This window comes from Camellia sinensis, chromosome 3 (genome assembly GCF_055761805.1).
Source record: "Camellia sinensis isolate YWXY chromosome 3, ASM5576180v1, whole genome shotgun sequence".
NCBI lineage: Eukaryota > Viridiplantae > Streptophyta > Magnoliopsida > Ericales > Theaceae > Camellia > Camellia sinensis.
The window spans coordinates 183,658,218-183,684,799 of NC_138963.1; the positions used below are offsets into that span (position 1 = coordinate 183,658,218).

The 26,582-nt window shown below is 36.6% G+C and overlaps 1 pseudogene; it reads right to left on the minus strand.

Moving 5' to 3' along the window:
* Positions 1 to 26,311, minus strand: part of LOC145822082 (7-deoxyloganetin glucosyltransferase pseudogene) — a 28,170-nt pseudogene extending 1,859 nt beyond the window's left edge.
* Positions 26,312 to 26,582: the final 271 nt, after the last annotated feature.

The window sequence follows — 26,582 nt, forward strand, 5'->3', positions numbered from 1 at the left end:
GTTGATTATTGGCTACTAAAAAAAATTTAGTAGCTAAAGATATTACAATTGGCGACTAAAACAATTTTTAGTAGCTAAACATATGACAATTGGCGACTAAATAAAAATTTAGTAGCCGTAGAGGTACCTTTAGCTACTAAATTGTTTGGTAGCCAAATGAAAATAAAAAAATAAATTTTTAATCTTTCCCGACCAAACTTTTTGTCGCCAAATGTCAAGTTTCGGCGACAAAATTTCTTTCAGTCGCTGTATACCTACTTTCGGCTACTAAATTATTTGGTAGCCGAATGAAAATAAAAAAATTAATTTTTAATCTTTTGCCAACCAAAATTTTGGTCGCCAAACGTTAACTTTCGGCGACAACATTCCTTTTAGTCGCCAAAGACCTACCTTTAGCTACTAAATTATTTGGTAGCCGAATGAAAATAAAAAAATTAATTTTTAATCTTTTGCCGACCAAAATTTTGGTCGCCAAATGTTAACTTTTGGCGACAACATTCCTTTTAGTCGCTAAAGACCTACCTTTCGCTACTAAATTATTTGGTAGCCGAATGAAAATAAAAAAATTAACAAAATAGTTATTTTATTTTATTAATAACAATACCATTAGTCTCCACTTGAAAATTTGACTAAACAAAATAGTTATTTTTATTTTTATTTTTATTTTTAGGTTGTACACCCACCATCCAAAATTATTAATATCTTATTTTATTTTTTATTATCTCAAAATATTAATTTAAAAAAAATTAATTATTAAAATAATATGAATTTCTTATTTTGTCCTTTTTTTAAATCCATTAATAATACAAAAAGTACAATTATGACAATTGATATTTCTACAAAAATATACTATCAAAAGGTAATTTTGAAAAATTAATATTTTTAAAATGTAATAATTGTATTATAAAAAGAAATTAAATTCTGAAAATAGACTATTATTTTTAGATGGAAGAAGTTGTCGGCTTTCATCTGATGGGTTGAACACATCTTTTAATAATTGGGCCCTCACGCGAAAGGTATGCTAAAATGGGCAACTTGTTATTGTCTGTTTGTCGATAGTTTTACATTGCAAAAATTTAAAGGCATAGTTACAGGTCAGTCTGATGAATTTAATTTTTAATAATAAATTTATTATTTTTAAAAAGTACAATTAAACGATTTATACTTTTTACATCATCATATTTCAATAACACTAATAAATTAAGAATAAATCAAAATTCACAAATAAAAGACAAAATATCCCAATTATTTATCATTTTAATAAATTTTTCAATATTATTACCAGTACTAATGAAATAATCATTTTACAGACACAAAACATATATTTAAAAAGTTTTAAAAAAATTTCATTATCAAAACGAGGGCTAAGTGTGTAAAAAAAATTCACTCATGACTTATGAGTAAATAAATCTGATTTGTAAGACTTATTGATATTATTTCAAATTTTAAAATTTTTCTTAATTTTTTAATAATTAATTTTTTCAACTTTTTAAAATTATTTTTACGTTATACACGGTTAACAATAATCAAACACTATTGTTAATTTAAATTTGGAGGGAGACATTTCTAATTTAAATTTTAGGGATTTATAAAAGTAATTGGCGACTAAAAAAACACGGGTTGAGCTGGCTCAAAAAAAATTTAAAAAAAAATTTTCCTTCTTTTTTTTTTAATTTTCTTTCTTTCTTTTCTTTCTTATTTTATATATATATATATATATAATATAAGAATATAAGAATTGTTTGATTTTAAAATATATTATAATATTTTTCAGTAAAAAAAATATTAGGACAAATATTTAAGATAATTTAATATTTTTAATTTATAATTTTAGGACAAATATTAGGACCGATTTCAGATTTCGTTTTTCTGTCTCTCACTCTCTGACTCTCTCTCTCTCTCTTTCTGTCTCTCACCATCCATCTCCAGTACCACCTTCACCACTACTACAAACGCCATTCCACCCCCACCACTACTTCCACTATCGCCACTTCACCTCTACGACTACTATTACTACTATCATCACCACCACTCCACTACCACTACTACCACTACTACTACCATTACCTTTCTTTCACCCCTGCCACTCCATTTACACTACCACTACCACAACTTCACCACTAATCTCTTTTGCGAGGGCTAAGTGTGTAAAAAAAATTCACACTTTTTGCGAGGGCTAAGTGTGTAAAAAAAATTCACTCATCATGACTTATGAGTAAATAATACATATTTGTAAGACTTATTGATATTATTTCAGATTTTAAAATTTTTCTTAATTTTTAAATAATTAATTTTTTCAACTTTTTTAAATATTTAAAGCAAATTTGTTTATTTTTTAGATTCACTTAATTATTTTTTAGATTCACTTAATTTAGATATATATATTTTTTAAAATTTGAGGGATTTATAAAAGTAATTGGCGATTTAATGCTAATTGAACTAAAGGCCTAAGCTGGGGCTGTGCGTATATATTTTTTAGTTGTATGTTAATGATTTTGACTGCTAAGATATGCTTCAGAAAATGATTTTGACTGCTAGTTACAACTGAATAATAAATTAATTAAATCCACTTGACACATGATTTCTTCATCTGTCTTTATCTATGAGAAAATATACATATTGCATGTTCTAAAATTCTAAAAAATTGATTAGTGCCTAGTTAGTCATGCAGGAGTCCCCAAAAAAAAAAAAAACAAGGGTTGAGTTGGCTCATAATTTTTTGGAGAAAAAATTTTCCTTCTTTTTTTTTAATTTTCTTTCTTTCTTTTCTTTCTTATTATATATATATATATATATATATATCTATCTATATAATAAGGGAGGAAGGTTTTTGAAAATATGTTAAAATGTATAAGAGATACATTTCATTTGAATGGTTGGGATGATTCCTAATCAATATCTAAGGGTCCAGATTAAATTTTTTCCCGCCCAAACACTCTCTACCCTCTCTCTCGCCCACGTCTGCCAAACACGTCTCTTAGAACTCTATCTCTCCATGTTCTCTCTCACGTTGGTGGATCTCTGTTAATGTGTTGTAGTACAGAGAAAGAAAGAGATGGGTGTTGTTGTGTTCACACACACTCTCTCTCTGTCTCTCTCATCTCTCTCTAGGGTTCTCACTCTCGATGCCGCCAAACCTGTCGTAATGCCGCCGTCGCACTACCGTTACCAGAACCACCGCCAACCACATCAACCACCACCATTTTAGTTGCCGTATATTGAGTTTTGGCTACCAAAACTATTTAGTCGCCGAATGAAAAATAAAAATTTGTTTTTACCTTTGGCAACCAAAAAGTTTTGGTCGCCAAATAAAAAATCTCTCTTCTCTCTCTATCTTTTTCCCTCTATCTTTCCCCAATTTTTTTCCCTCTCTCCCACTCATCACTCTTCTCTCTGGCTCTCTCATATCTATTCGCTCTTTATCTCTCTTGTTCATTTTTCTTCTTTCTCTCTCTATGTCGCTTTCTCTATCTCTTGTTCATTTCTTTTTGTTATCTTTCTCTCTCTATCTCTCTTTCTTTGTGTCTATCTCTCGCTCATCTTGTTTCTCTCTCTTTTTTTTTTCTCTCTCTCTGTCACTCATCACTCTTCTCGCTGGCTCTCTCTATCTCTCTTGCTTATCTTTATTCTCCCTCTCACTCTCTCTATATCTCTTATTCATCTCTTTTTGCTGTCTTTCTCTCTCTCCCTCTCTCTTTGTCTATCTCTCGCTCATCTTGTTTATCTTTCTCTTTTTTTCTTTCTCTCTGTCTCTCTCTCTCTCACTCATTTCTCTTCTCTCTCAATCGTTCATTTCTCTCAATCACACTCATCTCTTTCTCTGAGCCCATTATTATTGAAAGAGGAAAAAGTCAAAAAATGAAATGGGTCTCTCTTTCTCTCTGTCTCTTACTCTCTATGTCTCTTACTCATTTCTCTTCTCTCTCTTTCACTCATCTCTCTTACTCATTTCTCTTCTCTATCTCTCTCATCTTTTTTCAAATATATTTTTTTTCAAATATTTTTTTTCAATTATAATGTGTATAATTCCATCGTCATAAATAATACAAAAAATAAATATAAATATTTTAGGCCTAAACAAACATGCTTTTTAGTTTATGTTTTTAAATTTTTTTAAACATTTTGTTCAAACCAAACGCGTTTGTAATTTATGTTTTTCTAAAAATAAACAAAAACCAATTTATAAAATTTATGGAAATTATTTTGCATTAAAATATTACTCCTACTTCTACCAAAGTAAAAAAATAAGAATAATTTTTTATTCATTAAAATAAAAATGAAACAAATAAATTTTCAACCTTTATAACTGGAAAAAATAAAAAAGCAAAAAAAATAAATTCATTAACTATAAAAAAAAAAATTATTTTAACAAAAAATTATTTTTTTTTAAAAAAAAAGAATCATTTTTCTGTTTAAATATTACCAAAAAAAAAAAAAAATTCCCGCTCAATTTTCCACCCCCTTTTTTCCATTCCCGCTCGGCTTCCCCCCCTCCCCATCTCTTGAACCAAAATACCCAATCTGAAAAACCAAAAATCCCCTTCAATCAAAAATCCCTAATTCTTACGGCTCCACCGAATTCGAGAAGATCTGACTAAGATGGTATCCAGGCTCCAATCTGTGGAGATCGAAGCCATGGTCGTTTGCCATTCATTTTCCACGATTGTACTAACGGTTGTAGCCACGACTACTGCCGACGAGTGAGGAAGAGAAGAGATGAGAGGCGAGCGTTTAGAGATGGAGGTGCAAGAACAAAGTGAAGAAAAGGTGATCGAAGCCATGGCCGTTTTTGATCTGTTTGTCCATTGATATCTATTTGAATCTCTCTGAATCTATATATATATATTGTAACGCCCTCAAAATAATAACAATAAACCCATCAGATAAGACATGCATTTACATTTAAACTAACTGCATTCCTTTCATTCATTAGAATTCCAAGACATAAGTATTACATGTTAACCTCATAACAAAATGCCCTACGGGCTTACAGCTTTCCAAGTTAACACTTGGTTACAACAAAGAGTTCTAACTCGTTTACACATTAAGCCCTTGGCTTGAAATTACATGTAATACATCAAAAGTAAAACGACAAAACTATGCCCGCCACTAGCCTCCCAGCTATGTCCTTGGAGGTGGCATGCTTCCTGTACCTGAAAATGATATTCCCATATAGGGTGAGCCACAGCCCAGTAGAAATACACTAAACCAACCATGGACAATGACTAAAACATTAGCAATTGATAGTTGGTCAACACTGATACAATCACATAAATTACGTATTTATGTCAACGACTTACAAGTCCCAATTACATTTCATTTTCCCTTTTTCAACAGATAAGCATACTAGCTCTATCATCATTTCCACAGATATGTATAAAAACTATATCTCACATTCAGATAAGCATAAAAGCTATATCCACATTCTCAACAGATATGTATATCAACAATATCCACAGATAAGCGTACAAGCTGTATCCACACTCTACAACAGATATGTATATCAACAATATCCACAGATAAGCATATAAGCTGTATCCACACTTCACAAAGATAAGCATATGAGCTCTATCTTCACTTCTCTAGACAAGCATATGAGCTCTGTCTACGGAGTTCATCCTCTATCTCCTCCCAATACCTATCCGGTTTAGAGGTACATCCCCTATCTTCCCCTAAACCGCGGAGTACATCCCCTATCTCCTCCTCTACACATAACGTATATATACACATTGGTTCTATATACAATCACACAATACACACAATTAATGTATTCTATCAACCGTCAAGTTCCATGACACATTCCATTGATTAGTTTCCGTTTACCTAATCATCATGCATTGTCTATAACAATCTCGACTATCCTCCACCGATAGCCCAAAGCAGTTATTTCTAAAACAGAAAATAAATGCACAAATGGATATTCAATCAACATTTCATTTCCTCATTTCTCACCAATTAATTATACAATGTAATTAGGCCATTTTCCATAATTACCATTTCAACCCTTAGGTCCCATTTTCATCAATGATTCAACAATCATTCTATTTTTCTATGCCAAACATGCATCTAGGTTTATTATGAATAAAACCCCAACTTTTGTAAAATTACACAAAAGCCCCAAACTTTCACAAAATTACCAAACCAAGCCCAACATCTCAAAATACCAAAATTTAAAGACAAAACCCATAGAGAGGAGTAGGTTATCCCTACCTCAAATTCGGAGTTCCAAAGGAGAAGACGACAAAATCCAACGTGCTCCAAAACCCGAGATTTTCAGATTAAAATGAAGCCCTCGACGATCAACAACTTTTTTGTAAAGGCCAAAGGTGGGTAAATCACTCCTACTAGATCAAAACCTAGAGAGAAGGTAGAGTCTAGAGTGAGAGGCTCAACAATGGTAATTTTGGAAAAGTAAGAAAGAGAAGAGAAAGTGAAAAAGTGATTTAAAGAGTCACAAATTCGGGACTTTAACCCAGGTCTCCGCTCGAGCGTAAAACACCCCGCTCGAGCGGCCACTCACAGACTTCCGCTCGAGCGGCCAACCTCCCGCTCGAGCGCAGAATGCACTCGCCCAGCACTTTTGCAGAACCAGGCCTCCGCTCGAGCTCCCAATCCCTACGCTCGAGCGGCCACTCACACAGATTCGCTCGAGCGGCCAACTCCACGCTCGAGCGTACAACACTGCACAACAAATACTGGATGGGTGTATTATCCGCTCGAGCGCCAACACCTCCGCTCGAGCGTACAGGCCAAAAATCTGGGCAACTAGTTTTGGTTTCTAAACTCAACCAACCTGTAACCAACCCGCCCAATACATCCTATAACTCAAATACAAAGTAAGAAAGGATGTAAACAAGATAATAAACAACTACCAACATCCACGGACACATGTCCGGATCACTATACAACAAGGGTAAACCCGGGATCGCTATAACCTCCCCCCCTTAAAGAATTTCGTCCCCGAAATTAAACACAAGTTTTCAAAAACAAGTTTTCCTCCATTTTAAACAATGTTACATTTTAACATTCAACAATTCGACCCATTACCGGTCATCCCGTCCCTTTAACAAGAGACATATCACAATATGTAAACAACATATGTATTTTCAACATGCATCAACATTATGCACTATCCTTCCAATTTCAACAATATATTCAACATATATAGTGTTACATCCAACTACCATATGAGGCAAGTTCCAAAACATGCTTCCAATAATCAAAACATTCTCAATGTTTTACAACTTAAGACATATATAAAAGCTCTTAAGTTCAACATAATGAAAAAATTTAAATACAAGATCACACATCAACAAACAAGTCCGGATATTTCTCACGGACTTCCAACTCACGTTCCCAAGTGGCTTCCTCCACTCCGTGATGTTTCCACAAGACTTTCACCAAAGGAATGGTCTTGCCACGCAGGACTTGATCCCGCCTATCCAAGACCCGAACCGGTCTCTCCTCATACGAGGCATCCTCATCTACCTCTAAATCAGTCCAATCCAACACATGTGATGGATCTGGCTCATACTTCCGAAGCATACTCACATGAAACACGTCATGCACTCCGGACAACTGCGGTGGTAAGGCTAATCGATAAGCAACCTCACCAATCCTCTCAAGGATCTCAAAAGGACCAATAAACCGAGGGGATAACTTCCCACTCTTCCCAAACCTCATCAGACCTCGCCTATGTGATATCTTTAGAAAGACATGATCACCTACCTCAAACGCCAAAGGCCTCCTCCTACGGTCGGCATAACTCTTTTGTCGACTCTGGGCTGTAACAAGCCTCCTACGGATAAGCTCAACTTTCTCCGTCGTCTCCCTAACCAACTCCGGACCCAACAAAGGTGCATCACCCACCTTGGCCCAACAAACTGGAGACCTACACGGTCGGCCATACAAAGCCTCAAACGGTGCCATACCGATGCTAGACTGAAAACTGTTATTGTAGGCAAACTCTACCAATGGCAAGTGCCTCTCCCACGTCCCACTGAAATCCAGGACACAACCCCGAAGCATATCCTCGAGGATCTGAATAGTACGCTCGGACTGCCCGTCAGTCTGAGGATGATAAGCCGTACTAAAGGTCAACTTAGTGCCCAAGGCACTCTGCAAACTCTGCCACAACCTAGCAGTAAAACGAGGATCTCTATCTGAGACGATCGTCACTGGGACCCCGTGCAATCTCACTACGTCCCGAATATACAAATCGGCAAGATGATCTACCGAATCTCTCACGCGCATAGGAATAAAGTGCGCCGACTTAGTCAACCGGTCTACAACCACCCAAATAGCATCACTACCCCGCTGAGTCCTCGGAAGACCTACAACGAAGTCCATAGTGACATGCTCCCACTTCCACTCGGCAATAGGCAAGGGTTGCAACAAACCCGCTGGCCTCTGATGCTCGGCCTTCACTTGCTGGCAAGTAAGGCACTTCGATACGAAAACAGCCACATCTCTTTTCATACCCCGCCACCAAAACTGGCGACCCAAATCCTGATACATCTTAGTACCTCCCGGATGCACCGCAAGGCGCGAATGGTGAAACTCTCGGAGTACCTCCTCTCGGCAAGCCTCCGGTACAAACGAACGGTCTCGGTATCTCACACTCAGGTCGGGATACACCGTCAAACCCTTCTCAACTTTCCCACTGGAGATCTTTTCTCGGAGGGATTCTACCTCAAAGTCACCTCTCTGTGCCTCTAACACTCTAACCACAAGTGTAGGCTGCGCAACAACAGAAAACAAGGCCGCAGCCTCAACAGATTCGCCCAGTAGCAAATCAAACTCGCCAAGTGCTCCCAACATCACCCATTCCCGGATGGCTATACAAGCTACATCACTAATGGTTTTCCTACTAAGGGCATCGGCCACAACATTGGCCTTTCCCGGATGATAATGCAACTCAAAATCATAATCCTCGATGAACTCTATCCATCTCCTCTGCCTCAGATTCAAGTCTCTCTGTGTAAACAGATACTTCAAACTCTTGTGATCCGAGAATACCTCGAACCTCTCACCATAAAGGTAGTGCCTCCAGATTTTCAAGGCAAAAATCACAGCTGCTAACTCTAGGTCGTGTGTGGGGTAATTCTTCTCGTGTATTTTCAACTGACGTGAGCCATAAGCTACCACTTTTCCCTCTTGCATCAACACACAACCCAAACCCTCTCGTGAGGCATCACAATAAACTGCATAACCCAACCCTCTCTCCGGAATAATCAATACCGGAGCGGTGGTCAATCTAACTTTCAGCTCTTGGAACGACTTTTCACAAGTCTCACTCCACACAAACTTGACTCCCTTCCGAGTCAGTCTAGTCAACGGTGACGCTAACCTGGAGAAATCTTTCACAAACCGACGGTAATACCCAGCCAATCCCAGAAAACTGCGGATCTCAAACATACTCTTAGGCTGTGCCCAATCTTGCACTGCCTCAACCTTGGATGTATCAACTGACACCCCTTCCCCGGATACCACGTGGCCTAAGAATTTGACTTCCCCCAGCCAGAACTCACACTTCCCAAACTTGGCATACAGCCTATGGGCTCTAAGTAACTCAAGCACCACTCTCAAGTGTGCCTCGTGCTCCTCCTCAGAAGACGAATAGATAAGGATATCGTCCACGAAAACAACCACAAATCGGTCTAAGAACTCCCGGAAAATCCGGTTCATCAAGTCCATAAAGACTGCCGGTGCATTGGTAAGTCCGAATGGCATCACCAAAAACTCATAATGGCCATACCGTGTACGGAATGCCGTCTTAGGAATATCTTCCTCCCTGACCCTCAACTGATGGTAACCCGATCTCAAGTCTATCTTAGAGAAACAACGGGAACCCTTCAACTGGTCAAACAAATCATCTATACGGGGCATAGGGTACTTATTTTTAACCGTAGCCCGATTCAACTTCCGGTAGTCTATACACAATCTCAAGGCACCATCTTTCTTTTTAACAAAGAGTGCCGGTGCTCCCCACGGTGAAACACTAGGGCGAACAAAGCCCTTATCGAGCAATTCCTGGAGCTGAACTTTCAACTCAACCAACTCTGCTGGAGCAAAACGGTAAGGTGCCATAGAAATCGGCGCCGTACCAGGCACTAAATCAATAGAGAACTCTATCTCTCGGTGAGGTGGCAAACTAACAAGATCTTCGGGAAAGACATCCGAATACTCACAAACCACCCTCGGTAATACAAGATGGGTCTCACCACGCTCACCACTCTCAAAGCTAGCAAGTAAACTACTAAGCTCACTTCGCCCTCGCGAATCATACCCCGGTGGCAAAACACTACCAACCCGGTCTCCCAAGAAATGGAACCACTCCCCGCTCAAGGTACATAACGTGACCCTCTGGCGGTAGCAATCAATAACAGCCCGGTATGACGATAACCAGTCCATACCCAAAATAACATCAAAACCCTTCATGGGCATGACAACAAACGGAAAAGGAAGCCTATAGTCGGCGACCTCTATATCACATCCTCTAACACCCTGTTTCAGAATCAACTCACCACCCAAAGGCGATACCACACAAATAGGAGATGCTAACTGTGCTAACTCCAATTCCAAAACAGATGCAAATGCAGCAGATATAAAAGAATGAGATGCACCCGTGTCTATCAACACATTAGCAACTGAGTTGCAAAACAGAAAAGTACCTCTCACTACTGATGGAGCCGGTACTAAATCCTGCGCGGTAACAGCATACACGCGCCCCGTAGGCCCCTGGTCTACCTGCTCACCTCTCGGAGCAAAAGACTGCTGCACAGACTGGGATGACGAAGCTCCCGGATTGGCCCTCGAGGCCTGCACAGACTGAGCTGGCTGAAAACCCTGCGCCTGTCTAGAACCAGACGCTCCCGAAGTGGCACTCAACTGTGGGCAAAACCTCTTCATGTGCCCAGGTTGTCCACACTGATAACAAGTCAAGAGCAGCCCCCTGCCCAAACTCTGACTCTGCGGTCTAGCTGAAGAAGAAGCAGCTTTCTAACCCCCACCCTTCTGCGGGCACACAGATACCTTGTGACCCAGCTGGCCACACTTGTAACAGGTGAAATCCCCCTGACCACCTCTCCCGGAGCCTGCACTCGGCACTGGGAAGGTCGATCTAGCAACACCACCCTGCGACTGCTGAGGGTTAGAACCCCTCTGCCTCCTGCCATCACCCTGACTATCCTGGCTCCTCTTGGAGCCTCTCTGGCCCTCATCCTCCTCCTGCATCATAAGCTCCATATGAGCTGCAGCGTCCACTAGGTGTCTATACTCTCGAATATAAGACCCACCAATTCTCAACTTGAGGCTCCGCCTCAACTTCCGCTCAAACTCATAGCAACGGCGTTCCTCAGACGCCACCAGTTCAGGTGCAAACCTAGACAGACTGGTAAAAGTAGCCTCAAACTCGGCCACTGACAAGCCCTGCTGATTAAGCCGGCTAAACTGATCCCTCAGCTTTTCCCTAGCTGCTGCTGATAAAAACCTCTCCTGAAAAGCATTCACAAACGCCTCCCAAGTACCACCAACACGAGCTTTCTCGTACTTCCACCATTGACCCGCATCTCCCTTCAGTTGGAAGGATGCCAAGGTCACTTTCAGTGCTCCGTCCTCGATGCCAAGCATCTCAAACGTCTTCGTTGTCTGTTCGAGCCATTCATCTGCCTTAAGCGGCTCTTTAGGATCCCCGATAAACTCGTCCGGATTACACCGGAAGAACTCCCTCTTCAAGAAGGAAGGCCCTGTCTCAGCTGCCTGATTCCCAGCTCTAAGAATACCCAAAGCTCCTGCTATCTCTCTGGCCAAGGCACCCATAGCCTGCTGACCTACTGGCTCGGCCACATTGGCCTGCCCAACTCCCTCCTGCACTGCCGGAATCTCACCCTGTAACGGTACTTCCTGCCTCGCAGGTCTACCACGCCTAGCACCTCTTCCTCGTCTTGACATCCTAATAAAGGCAACACAGAACGTTAGCACATTCATAAATGTGCCGAAACTAAACACTCACGTCCTAATGCCTGGACAACTGTAATTCACCCCACATAAGCACATAAACACATAAGCACTTACGAATTTCATTTCCGGATAATGATAGTCCCGAGGCGTTACTAGAGTTCCGGTTAGAAACAGCGTTGATCAAGTGCTTTTCCAACAAGACTCCCAGAAACTCAAGGATCCGATCAACATCCAAGAAATTAAATCCCATACCCACATAGTCACATAAGCATGTTATCAAATAAACACATAGCATATGGTACTACATCTACGTCTCTATCAAGCGAGACAAACCCATTGTGATCCTAATCACTTCCCACGTACCCAAAGTATTCGAACCCGGTACGCTCTGATACCAAGTTGTAACGCCCTCAAAATAATAACAATAAACCCATCAGATAAGACATGCATTTACATTTAAACTAACTGCATTCCTTTCATTCATTAGAATTCCAAGACATAAGTATTACATGTTAACCTCATAACAAAATGCCCTACGGGCTTACAGCTTTCCAAGTTAACACTTGGTTACAACAAAGAGTTCTAACTCGTTTACACATTAAGCCCTTGGCTTGAAATTACATGTAATACATCAAAAGTAAAACGACAAAACTATGCCCGCCACTAGCCTCCCAGCTATGTCCTTGGAGGTGGCATGCTTCCTGTACCTGAAAATGATATTCCCATATAGGGTGAGCCACAGCCCAGTAGAAATACACTAAACCAACCATGGACAATGACTAAAACATTAGCAATTGATAGTTGGTCAACACTGATACAATCACATAAATTACGTATTTATGTCAACGACTTACACGTCCCAATTACATTTCATTTTCCCTTTTTCAACAGATAAGCATACTAGCTCTATCATCATTTCCACAGATATGTATAAAAACTATATCTCACATTCAGATAAGCATAAAAGCTATATCCACATTCTCAACAGATATGTATATCAACAATATCCACAGATAAGCGTACAAGCTGTATCCACACTCTACAACAGATATGTATATCAACAATATCCACAGATAAGCATATAAGCTGTATCCACACTTCACAAAGATAAGCATATGAGCTCTATCTTCACTTCTCTAGACAAGCATATGAGCTCTGTCTACGGAGTTCATCCCCTATCTCCTCCCAATACCTATCCGGTTTAGAGGTACATCCCCTATCTTCCCCTAAACCGTGGAGTACATCCCCTATCTCCTCCTCTACACATAACGTATATATACACATTGGTTCTATATACAATCACACAATACACACAATTAATGTATTCTATCAACCGTCAAGTTCCATGACACATTCCATTGATTAGTTTCCGTTTACCTAATCATCATGCATTGTCTACAACAATCTCGACTATCGTCCACCGATAGCCCAAAGCAGTTATTTCTAAAACAGAAAATAAATGCACAAATGGATATTCAATCAACATTTCATTTCCTCATTTCTCACCAATTAATTATACAATGTAATTAGGCCATTTTCCATAATTACCATTTCAACCCTTAGGTCCCATTTTCATCAATGATTCAACAATCATTCTATTTTTCTATGCCAAACATGCATCTAGGTTTATTATGAATAAAACCCCAACTTTTGTAAAATTACACAAAAGCCCCAAACTTTCACAAAATTACCAAACCAAGCCCAACATCTCAAAATACCAAAATTTAAAGACAAAACCCATAGAGAGGAGTAGGTTATCCCTACCTCAAATTCGGAGTTCCAATGGAGAAGACGACAAAATCCAACGTGCTCCAAAACCCGAGATTTTCAGATTAAAATGAAGCCCTCGACGATCAACAACTTTTTTGTAAAGGCCAAAGGTGAGTAAATCACTCCTACTAGATCAAAACCTAGAGAGAAGGTAGAGTCTAGAGTGAGAGGCTCAACAATGGTGATTTTGGAAAAGTAAGAAAGAGAAGAGAAAGTGAAAAAGTGATTTAAAGAGTCACAAATTCGGGACTTTAACCCAGGTCTCCGCTCTAGCGTAAAACACCCCGCTCGAGCGGCCACTCACAGACTTCCGCTCGAGCGGCCAACCTCCCGCTCGAGCGCAGAATGCACTCGCCCAGCACTTTTGCAGAACCAGGCCTCCGCTCGAGCTCCCAATCCCTACGCTCGAGCGGCCACTCACACAGATTCGCTCGAGCGGCCAACTCCACGCTCGAGCGTACAACACTGCACAACAAATACTGGATGGGTGTATTATCCGCTCGAGCGCCAACACCTCCGCTCGAGCGTACAGGCCAAAAATCTGGGCAACTAGTTTTGGTTTCTAAACTCAACCAACCTGTAACCAACCCGCCCAATACATCCTATAACTCAAATACAAAGTAAGAAAGGATGTAAACAAGATAATAAACAACTACCAACATCCACGGACACATGTCCGGATCACTATACAACAAGGGTAAACCCGGGATCGCTATATATATATATATCTTGGTTTTTGCTCTGTTTGTTCATTGATTTTGGACCAACTATACCGACAGGTCCATTGAGTTCTAAGCAAGGGACTGAATGTTCGACGACAGTTTGAATTAGGCATCTAATGGGTATTTTTTTTTGGCTTGCTTGCAGGTTTGATTTCTAAGTTTGGCTTTTTTAATTTTCTTCTATTCTTTTTCAACCACTCATCTGACTTAATTTTTGCTCTACAATTGCTTTCTTGGCAAAGGAATATTTAATTTACATGTCAATACCGCTCTTACCTTTGTGGTTAAATTTTCTGCAACAATTACACACTTAGTTAAAGCTCCATTTTCCTACACCTATATCCCTAACCGGAGATATCTAGTACGGATTCTATCTCATTGCTTTTGATTTTACAGTGTCGACTTTATCCCTTCTGTATAAGTTAGCGGAAAAGAAGAACCTTAATCTCCTTATGTTTTCTGCTTCAAATCATTTCCGTTCCAAAATAAGTGAGTAAAGATGATATGATCCTCCTCCATCAAGGAAAGTTTGTAAAATTTGTTAGTTTGTATAGGCATTACTCTTCAAGTATATTTTTAGTGCTTTCCTATGACTAGGACCTAATTATGTTTATAAGGGATAATTGACTCTTTTAAAACTAACATATTTTTGTTTGTGTTCTTTTGCTTTCCCCTGACCTTTATAAGAATGGCCCTACTCGATTCATCTTCTAGGCCACATTGATTTTGTATGGGTCTTGGGTCTAGGAGTAGGAGAAGTGCAGTGAAAGATACTTTGATCAAGAATAATCCAGATATTGTAATCTTTCTAGAAAGTAAAATTGAAATTTTTTTAGGAGCATTTGGGGGACTTGGAATAGGAGTTAGGAGGCCTTATCTTTCAGTAGTAGATCCTTCGGGGATTTTGGTCGGTAAGCTACAAGTAGTATTTAGGGTGTTTTTTGTCTATAAGGTTTAGAGATTTTGATGACAACGATGAGTGGCTTAGCTTATGGGGGTTTATGGTCCTAAGTCCTAGGTTTAGATGGTCGTTTGTTGGAGTTAATTGGTTTGTTTGGGTTGTGTTCGCCAAATTGTTGTGGGAGGTGATTTTAACGTTAATGGATTTGCTTCAAAAAAGTTGAATAGGATGGAGTCTCAAGGCGTATGAGAGATTTTGATGCTTTTATTACGAATTGTGAGTTGGTTGATCCGGATGGAACATAATTTACGGACTTACGGATGGAACATAATTTAGATGGACTTACGGATGGACTTACAAACTTACGGATGGAACATAATTGTGAGTTAGTTGATTACGGATGGAACATAATTTAATCAATTGAGATTAAGGTACATAATATTTTAGATGGACTTACGATAATTCCCACCACTTATATAATTAAAAAGGACCACATAATTAAATAAGACTTACCTGCATAAATCTAAATTATAACGTTATAAGTTTTAGTATCCAAAATTTAACATAAAAAATTTGCTATAAATTAAACTGAACCATTCGTAAGAATTCTTTATTTTGTTTTATTTTATTTTATTTTATTTTATTTTGTTGGCCTTTATAGATTTGGCCTCTTCTTCTTGGGGTAGCAAAGCGTGTTTTGAGGGGGAGAGAGAGAGAGAGAGAGTGAGTATGTGTTTTAAAATTTGAAATTTCAAAAAGTGAGGTGAGCGATAACTTATGAGATTTTGTTTTGTTGGGAAAGAGTTGTTGGGAAAGAGTTGGTACTTGATGTTTGGTTTTCCAAAGGCATTGTAAATTACATTCTACGTTATCGCTCTAACAACAGTAGTCTTACTAAAAAAAAAATCTGCTCTAACAACACAAAGAGAAGGAATTCTTACTAGATGTTTGGCTTTCCAGAGGCATTGTAAATTACATTCTACGTTACAGTGGCATAGAAAATTTTCTATTATCCAATTTGAGGCTTGGTACTTGAAGTTGTTACCAACAAGCTGTTGCTTTTTTATTTTCTCATTGAATGTGGTAAAGTTGTGAGGAAATTCTAGTCTTTGAGTCTTTCTAAAATGAAGTGGTATTGTTCCTAAAAAAACAAAAACCTATCAAAGCTGTATTTTACATCTGTTATGACTACCATGCCACCTAATCCAACATGAATATTGTGCTAAGGAAACAATACAGGTTTTGATATTTGCAGGTGGTCCTTCTGTGATGGTGTGGTTGACTGACCACTGATCTTTTCTTAAGATTGCTGGTTTTTATTCCTTAGTTCTTTCATTATTTTATATAACCTAGTGGCAATGGACATTGAAACTTCATATAAAATAGCATTTGAAGTACATTTTAGAAATCTTAATGTGGTATATCCCTAACTAAAAAGTACACCCAATATAGTAGGATCCTATGTTACCAATTCAAAAAATAGATGCTTAGAGTGTAAGGCAATTTGAAAATAAAGCAATGACAAATCAATTTATGATTATTTAATCAATTGGTTCAGGATGTCCAGAAATACAATCTATAGTATACTAGTTGCCTATTGAAGTAATGTTTCCTCTCTCAAAGGAAATTTAAATAAAAAACTGATTTTAAAAATGGGATTGAAGCAGGGAAAATTGGTATATTTATTGGTATTGGGTGGTGTATTGTTTTCAAATGACAAGGAAGATGATGAGCTTCCTTTTTTCATTTGAAATTTTCTTATCAAAATTCTGTTTGTACTGTGCTTACTATATGTAAGGCAAGCGAAATGATATTGATGCTTCTTACTGATGCTCTGTTTCAAATTTACCATGATTCCCTTGATGTTTCACATGAAACTTATGTCTATTTTCTTCTTTCCAGATAGTTGACTGCATTAAGGGCTTTCTAAATATTTCCTCTGATCCGGCAACTTTCATTCAGGTTTGTTGTTCAAAATGCTTTTTCTGAATAATAGACACTAAGAACTGAAATTTCAATACTATTAGAATTCAAAAGATACAGCTAAGATGTGCTGATAAAAAATACATACAACAAAGAAGTTCTAATCTTGTGTTACTGCTGAAGCCCGGAAATGTTAGACGAATCAAATCAATAATTTTCCATTGGAGAGTTGAAGTAGGTAGCAGTAAGGATATGGCATAAGAATAATGTGTATTACAGAAGCATAAACTCCTTAAATTCAATAGTCCCCCCCCCCCCCCCGCCCAAAAAAAAAAAGAAAAAAAAAAGAAAAGAAAAGAAATTGTTAAAGCATGCATCACAAAACACGTCCATAGAGGTTATAAGTTGGTTGAAAATCTTGAGTACTTTGCCTTGTAATGGCTCATGTAACAGAGCAAAGCTATGGTCATGATTCATTTCTTATCAAATTATCCACTGCTGAATTCCTTATGGTTAACTTTTTATTTAAATTATTTATTGTTTGTGTCATTGGCCAAAAAAAAGAAATAGGAACAAATATACATTTACAAATACACTATTTACTTATTTATTTTTAATTTTTTGTGATTCGTCATGGAGGGCAATTTACATTGTCTCTGATGTATTCTGTCAACTACATTGTTTCCATAATTTAGTTTGATTTATATTATACAAATACAATTCATCCAAGAATTTGTATTGTGCTTTATCTGTTTCACTGATTTATTAGAATGTTTGGTGCCACTTTTGCCAATAACTTATGAGATTTTGTTTTGTTGGGAAAGAGTTGTTCGATGTGAATCATGTGGTGCTGCGGAACCGGGGACATGCGAAGGTATTTTTCATGTTTTAATCCTTTTTATTTTCTGATTACACTTAGAAGTTTGAATGGTCATGACCGCTGGACACATTGAAGTATTGCTAAAGTTTTGTTCATTTTTTTACCTTTTAGGTCACTTTGGGTATATAGAATTACCAATTCCAGTATATCATCCTTCCCATGTGAGCGAACTAAAGCGGTTGTTGAGCCTGGTTTGCTTTAAGTGCTTGAAGTTGAGAAGTGGGAAGGTAATGGATATGTTTATAGAAGGCTCCACGTAAAATCTATTGTCTACTAATTAGGCTACAAAATACTAAGATTTTAAAGTTTTACTTGATTTAATTCACTGGTTCACAATCTTTTATTCTTCTTCATTTTTTATTTTTTATTTATAAATTTTTTGTTCTGTTTGCTATAGTTGTATATTTGCTTCTCATTTTACAATAGTCTTTAATTTGTGTTTTGAGTTTGTCCTTCAAGAACATTATGTCTTTACCTTTGACCTTTCAGTCAAAAATATTACATATCTTTTGAAACATTAATATGGAGTAACATTCTGAGTGTATATTTGCAGGATTCAAAGAGCAAGGCCTATCCTTATAGATCCAGGCTTATACCATTCACAGAAATCTGGTGTATTTTGGGCCAAAGAGAAAAGATCTATGCCTTCTTCATTCAAGTTATTCATGGGTATATTCTTAGCTTTTGCCTTGTATGACTATTCTATTGTCCATGTAGATAACTCAAGTACCTGTTCATCTGTGTTCAGTTTTTCACCTTAGAATCAGGGATGCTGATGTTTTCATACATATGTGGTCTCATAAACTAATAGATGTTAAGAGGAATAAGTTAGTGGGATTTTCTGTACTTTTGTGGTATTATAGTGATACATTTTTGAATCAGATCCTGTAGTCCTCAATTATGATAAACCACCACCTGTTTGTGTTGCTTTTTGAAATTTAGGATTGATATTTGACCTCTTTGGTTCATATAGGCATAACTTGAAGACAAAAAGCATGTGAATAGGAAAAACACAGCTGACATTTTGCATCAAGCATATTTAGTGCATGTTGTAATGAAGTTTGGTCACAATTACAGCAGGAAATTGATATCGAGATGATGGGGATGGTGTAGGTGATGCTTTCTGAGCAGGAAATTTGAATTTTAAAAAATTCTAACGCAGACACGTTGCGGACACTTAGGAAAATACGTTTATATCACTTAAACACATTAAACACATAACAAGTTTTATTTCTCTTCATTTCTTATTATTTCTCACTAAATAACCCCATCCAAACAAGACTATACTGTAGAGGAAAAAGAGATGATGAATTGCTTATTAGTTTTATAGTAGAGTTTGTATTAGTTTTATAGTAGTGTGTGCACTGTCTTAGATTACAAAGTCCACCTGATTTGGAGAATGGAACAATGGGTGCTGATATTCTTGATTCATAATATTTTAGCAGTGTGGTTGATATCATTTCCCTTTAAAAAAAAAAATCAAGGAAATATCTTAATCAATATACTCTTGACTCTCTATTTTAGCAGTGTGTTGAAGCCAATAAAATATGTAGGCATTGAAGTTTGGCAAGTAAGACTCTTGACTCTCTATTATTAAAGTATTGTTATTTCTTCTAATTGGGTCTATGATCTTGCACTTTCTGATTGAAGCTAAGTGTGTGAACCTCTGTTGTTATGAAGTAAAAAGGTTGCAATGCTTCATTGTCAGTTTCAGGACTTTGGCCAATTTTATTGATTTTTTATTTTTTTTTGAAAAAGTTGTTCATGTCATCGGTCTGAATACCCATTTTTCTTTTTCTTTTTTCCAAAAAGGAAGAAGAACCCAACTGTGCAATAAAAATTAAACATGTTAAGGGTTCTAATTTGAGCATGTTTTTAGTTATAGAGGGAATTACATCATATTTTCTTTAAAAAGTTTGGATTGTAGCAGTGGGATTGAACTTGATTTGATGGGTAACTCAACATACTTCTGTAATAAATATGATATAGGTACATGGTCCCATACTTCCAGAATCCTAAAAATTTAAAAATAGGTACATAAGAATGTTTGGTTGCTTACCTCAAGCAAATGGATATGCACACCCCCTTTAAAATTTCCAAATTGGAAATTTTAATGTGTGTATATATATATATATATATATATTTGGCCTGTGATATAAGTGTTTCAAGCTAATATGCAGAATAGCTGAAGCAATCCCTCTTATGTCAGGCCATTTAACAATATTTTTCATTTATGGGTGCTTAGTAATTCATTGTGCAGAGACCACTATACATCAGGATATGTAGTGAGATTATATTTTAAGTCAGGTTTTCTAATGGGTCATCTCACCATTAGTTTTGATTTATGACTGGCTCGCTATAATATCAGTTGGAGTGAGATTATTCAGGATATGTAGCCCTAGTACAAAAATACTATTCTCGTGTCTGGCAAGGCAACACCACAACCAAAGAAGTGAATTTTTTCAAATTTATGTAGAAGACATCCAACATATTTAGAAATTTGGTAAAAGAAATGGAGCTGTATCATTTTCTATGGGTTGATTTACTTGGAAATACTTGTAATTTGTAAAATTTATTATTTTTTCTTTAGATAATATTTGTGAAATGATTTTCACACTTTTCTTTTAACCTTTCACAACGGGAGTGTGAGAGGCTAACGGGGGAGAGTGAATATAATTTCTCTAATATTATTATTCAATAGAATGTAGATCCATTGCAATATTTTGAAATTTATCAAGGTCAGTTTTGTGGTAATTGGCATTTGAGGCCACCTTTATTATCAATTCTAACTTGCTTTGGAATTTTCTGTTTCTATTTACAGCATTCATGGGCAATGTGCAGCAACTATGAAATCTCTTTTAAGAGTAACTATAACTTTGAAAAACCTTTCTTGCACCTTGCCAGGAAGCTTGCAGGGTAACGGAATAGTACATTGTTTGTTATTTTATTTTTTGTTTATTTATACTGGTGGAGTTGTAGACTATTAGATAAAGATAAGCAAGAAAACATCACAAATAATTATCTTTATCTTTGCAGGGGAACTCTCCAAAGGAACCTTTTGAATTAATATCATTAGAAAAATGAAAAAATAGTGTGATAAAAAATCCATCAAAGATAGTGTGATAATATCATTAGTTGCATCATGATGTAATGAAAAAATAGTGTGATAATATCATTAGTTGCATCTAGATTAGGTGCATTTAAACATATAAGAAAAATTTGATTAAAATATGAAAAAAAAATCCACCAAAGATTAAAAAATACAAAAAACAAAATTTCGTAAACAAATTTCAAATTTTATTTTTTGGTGGTGGTGGTGGTGGTGGTTCACAGTTCTTAAATTTTTAACTTGTGGGGAACATTAGAGTCCAGGAATGAAAATTTATGAGTTGCTGTTAATGATCAATTTGTGGTGTTTCTTATCCCTTTGGTATTCTTTACAGGCACGAAGCTGAGCTTGCTGCAGCGGCTAGCCAGCCCCTTCCTGATGATGATGACGATGCATTTGACTAATGCTCATGACTTTAGCTTTTTGCTATCATTTTTCGTGCTCCTTTAGTTAATATGAGTTCTAAAAAAAAATTTCAACGCTATCGAAGGATTTGTGTATGAGAGGTGAATGTATCGCGGAGAAGAGACCATTTTAGTTATTCTTTAGCCATTGTTTGAAGTCTGGATGTGGTTGTGCTTTGTGGTAGAATTCTTTAGGCTGCCATATGGATGTTTTGAGTCACTTCAAGTGTTTTCTTGAAGATTTTAAATTATGTATGGATTTAAATTATTGACGTTGGATTAGATTTGGACTGTATGGAATTTGTAATATATATAGAATTGGACGTTGAAGATTACTTTTTTGGATGCTTGGAACAGAAATGTGTGCACGTTGTTGAATGCTTTAATGGTTGATAACATATTTTGGTGTTGATAGATTATATTGTTTTATACAGGGTACAGGTTGTAATATAAATGAATACAGGTTGTTTACAATTTTTTTTTTTTTCAAATTATTTGGCCACCAAATGTTTTGGTAGCCAAATAGGTAATCAAAAGTTTTGGCTACTAATAATTTAGTAGCAAAAACATAACCCAAAATGTTTTTGCCACCAAATAATTAGTAGCTAAAAGATTTGAGAATGAGAGAAAGAAACTATTGGCCACCAAATGTTTTGGTAGCCAAATAGGTAATCAAAAGTTTTGGCTACTAATAATTTAGTAGCAAAAACATAACCCAAAACGTTTTTGCCACCAAATAATTAGTAGCTAAAAGATTTGAGAATGAGAGAAAAAAACAATTGGCGACTAATACTTTAGTGGCGGAAACATAACTTTTGCCGACTAAACTAAGATTAGTAGCCAAATGTGTACTTTCGGCAACCAATTATTTAGTAGCTAAAAGTGATACCTTCCCCGACCACAACAAGTTAGTAGCCAAAAAGTCTCATTCGGCGACTAATACTTTAGTGGCGGAAACATACCTTTTGGCGACTAAACTAAGATTAGTAGCCAAATGTGTACACTTTCGGCGACCAAACAAATTTTAGTCGCCAATACTATCGCCGACAGGGTAAAGGCGACGAACTTAGCGACAAAAAATTTTGGTCGCTAAACACCTTCGGCGACTAAATAAGTGACTTTTGGCGACCAATATTTTGGTAGCCAAAAGTGACATTTCTTGTAGTGTAGTGACCCATCACAGAAATTAATCTAATTTAGATAGGAGAAGACGTGTTATCAATCCAATTAAAATAAAAAAATAAAAAATAGTAATGATATTGTTGGTACCATAAATTTATAATTTTTATTATTATATATTATTTATATAATTGCAGGATATGTAACATCATCCTATTCATTTGGAGGTTATGAGAGGTTATGAAATATGAAAAGATGATGGAGAATAAAGTGGAGAACATGGAGCATGAATTGGAGGTTAAAGGAAGTTAGGAAGACATGGAGGGATATGTGGCATTGTGGGAATGAAGATGGAAGAGTGGGAAGTTTTAAGTGGTTATTGGGTAATTATTGCTGGAAGTTTTTTCCTACAAATATTTGTTTATAAATAGCCATTCATGACTACATTGTAAAGGATCCAGAACTCAAATCAAAGACACTTGATTTCAATATTTCTTGTCATTTTTCTTATCTTAGGAGTAGTTTAACATAGATTTATATTTTGAAGCATTTATTTTCAGCATTTCATTTTCAAAGCATTTTATGCACTTCCTTTCGAAGCATAGGAGTAGAGGTAAGTAATTATTACTTTGATTGTTCACTCAATCGTCTTTCTCCATCTCCCTCATTCTTCTTTTAATTTTTCTTTTCTCTACACTTAGCAATTTTGAAGTCCTCTTTGTTAAGGCAAAAGAACCATCAACGCAATCACTTGATAATTGGCTTGAATTTAATCTGTAAGGATTATTCAGTCCTTGCTGGCACGCTCGCATTTATGATATTTTCCTTTGTAAGAAAACTAAGCCAACAATTTTTGGCACGCCTAGTGGGACGTCAAGTGTAAGAAATGAAAAATGAATTAGATTCGTCCATTTCAAATAGCCTAGATGAAATCTATTGGCGTAAATAAAAATTTTTGGATCTTCAAGAAGAGATCCATTTTATTTGTAAAACAAACTTCTATCAATTACAATATTATTTGGTGGAAGAAAAAAAACATGATTTAGTTGGAGAAATTCATGAACTTGATATGGAAATTTGCCAATGGAATGATGAGTTGTCAACTCTCACTACCAAGTCTTTAATTGAGGCTTTAATGATCGGAATTGGTGAATTTTTTCAAAATTTTTCCATGGTTGAAAATATCAAAAACAAAGAGTTGATTTCATCAATGGCATGGGGGGTTCAAGAGCCCGTTTTTAAAGAGCCAAATTATGAAATTAACATAACGAAAGAGCATGATTTTGAACCAAATTTGGCGAAGAATGATGTTCCATGCATGACTCGGGGGGTCCAAAAATCAAATTTTAGAGAGTCAAGTCATGAAAATAACATATCTTCAAACATGGCTAAGAATGATGAACAATTTGATGTTCATGAATTTGAATTTTTTGAAATTGTTCAAAATGTCAAGTTGTTTGAATTTTTAAGGCCATCTTGTACTATGGTTCTTGGTGTTCAAAACCTGCTTTGGATTTGTGGATCACACCAAAATATAATTCTGATGATGTGGCTAATAAAATTAACAAATTGTTCTTATGAGTTCGAAGCACTAAGAACAAGGGATGATCATTTAAAATGCATGAACTAGGCTAGGAAAAGCCTATGCATTTAAATAAGTGGTTGAGAATGACTTATCTTTTCAAATTGATGGCCAGTTGTTTGTATGTACACAATCAAAGCATCGAAGATACATTCGAAACATCAAGCCTAACTTTGAAAATTCATTGTAAGTATCATCATCCTATATCAATGCTTCCAACCTTCAAGAGGTGATGTTGTTCCTTCAAAGCTGTGCCGCAAAACCTTCGAACGATGAATTTGGTCTTTTATACCACATTCGAAGCTTGTTATTGGTCATCTAGTCATAAATTCATACTCATTCGAAGCACTTTATTGGTGCTATTATATCATTCGAAACACTTTGTTGATATTATTCGAAGCACTTTATTGCTTAGATTAGTCATGTGCTTGGTTCGGCCCTTCAAAAATTCAAATAAACATCACTTTTAAGGGCCGCGGGGGTAATGTTGGCACCATAAATCTGTAATTTTATTATTATGTATTATTTATATAATTGCAGGACATGTGGCATCCTCCTACTCATTTGGAGGTTATGAGAGGTTATGAAATATGAAAAGATGATGGAGAATAAAATAGAGAACATGGAGCATGAATTGGAGGTTAAAGGAAGTTATGAAGACATGGAAGAATATGTGGCATTGTAGGAATGAAGATGGAAGAGTGGGTAGTTTTAGGTGGTTATTGGGTAGTTATTGCTGTAAGTTTTTTCCTACAAATATTTGCTTATAAATAGCCATTCATGACTACATTGTAAAGGATCCAGCACTCAAATCAAAGACACTTGATTTCAATATTTCTTGTCATTTTCCTTATCTTAGGAGTAGTTTAACATAGATTTATATTTCGAAGTATTTATTTTCAGCATTTCATTTTCAAAGCATTTTATGCACTTCCTTTCGAAACATAGGAGTAGAGGTAAGTAATTATTACTTTGATTGTTCACTCAATCGTCTTTCTCCGTCTCCCTCATTCTTCTTTTAATTTTTCTTTTCACTACACTTGGCAATTTTGAAGTCCTCTTTGTTGAGGCAAAAGAACCATCAACGCAATCGCTTGATAATTGGCTTGAATTTAATCTGTAAGAATTATTTAGTCTTTGCTGGCACGCTCGCATTTATGATATTTTCCTTCGTAGGAAAAATAAGCCAACAGTTATATAAATACAATTTTTATGTAAAAAATTCACACAAAAAGAACAAAATGTCTCTCATGCAGTATTGTTTATGCATTTTTCGTACAAATGAATTATTTTTAATTAATAAAAAAAGGTATTGATTAATAAAAAAAGGTGCTGATCTATCATACTTAAATGCATGTACATGTATATGTGTGCATGTAATGTATACATGTAATTTTATTAATATACATATTAATTGAATCAATAATACCTTTAAGTGGAATAAAACCCTTAAGATTACGATAGTGTTCATTACCCATGAAGCCACAAGCACTAACTGTCCATAAAAGAACTTCAGGGATGCCCAATTCTTCAGCAGCATCCACAGTGAAGCTCATAATCCCATAGGAGACAATGCAAGTCACCGGCGAGACGTTCGACGAAGCAGTGTCGTTTAGCTTCGAAAGAAGGTCCTTAAAAGGAGCCAAGCAGTGTTTCCTGGTGAACTCGCACAGTGATGGGATGTCTTGGGTTGCATCGGCATCGGACTCGGGGAGCCCATCGGGTATCCTTTCGAACCGGAAGGAAGAGAGCCCGTTGAGGGAGTCGGGGCCCCGAGATTTGAGGAGGCGTTTGTGGTTGAACTCAGTGTTGACAAAGGTGATGTGAAAGCCTCTCTGGTGGAGGAGTTTGGAGAGTTTGAGCATGGGCTTGATGTGGCCTTGAGCTGGGTATGGTATATAAACTGCATGAGGTTTTTCTGACTTGCCCATGGAACCCATTCGCTTTCCTCCTCTTCTCTTAATTGCTTATGAATCACGCATTATGGTTCTTGGTGATGGATGGGGGATGGAGCGTAGTGGGCATTCGCACATTTAAAAAATGGGCAGTCGCACATTAAAAAAAAAAAAAAAGAACATTTTTATTTATGATTAAAAATTATATTTATTTTTTAAGTTTAGTAATGGGGCAATTAATTAAAATATTAAAGATAACATTCTCTTATAATTGTTGTCTATTTTTTTAGTGAAAAATTAAACAAGTTACGATTAT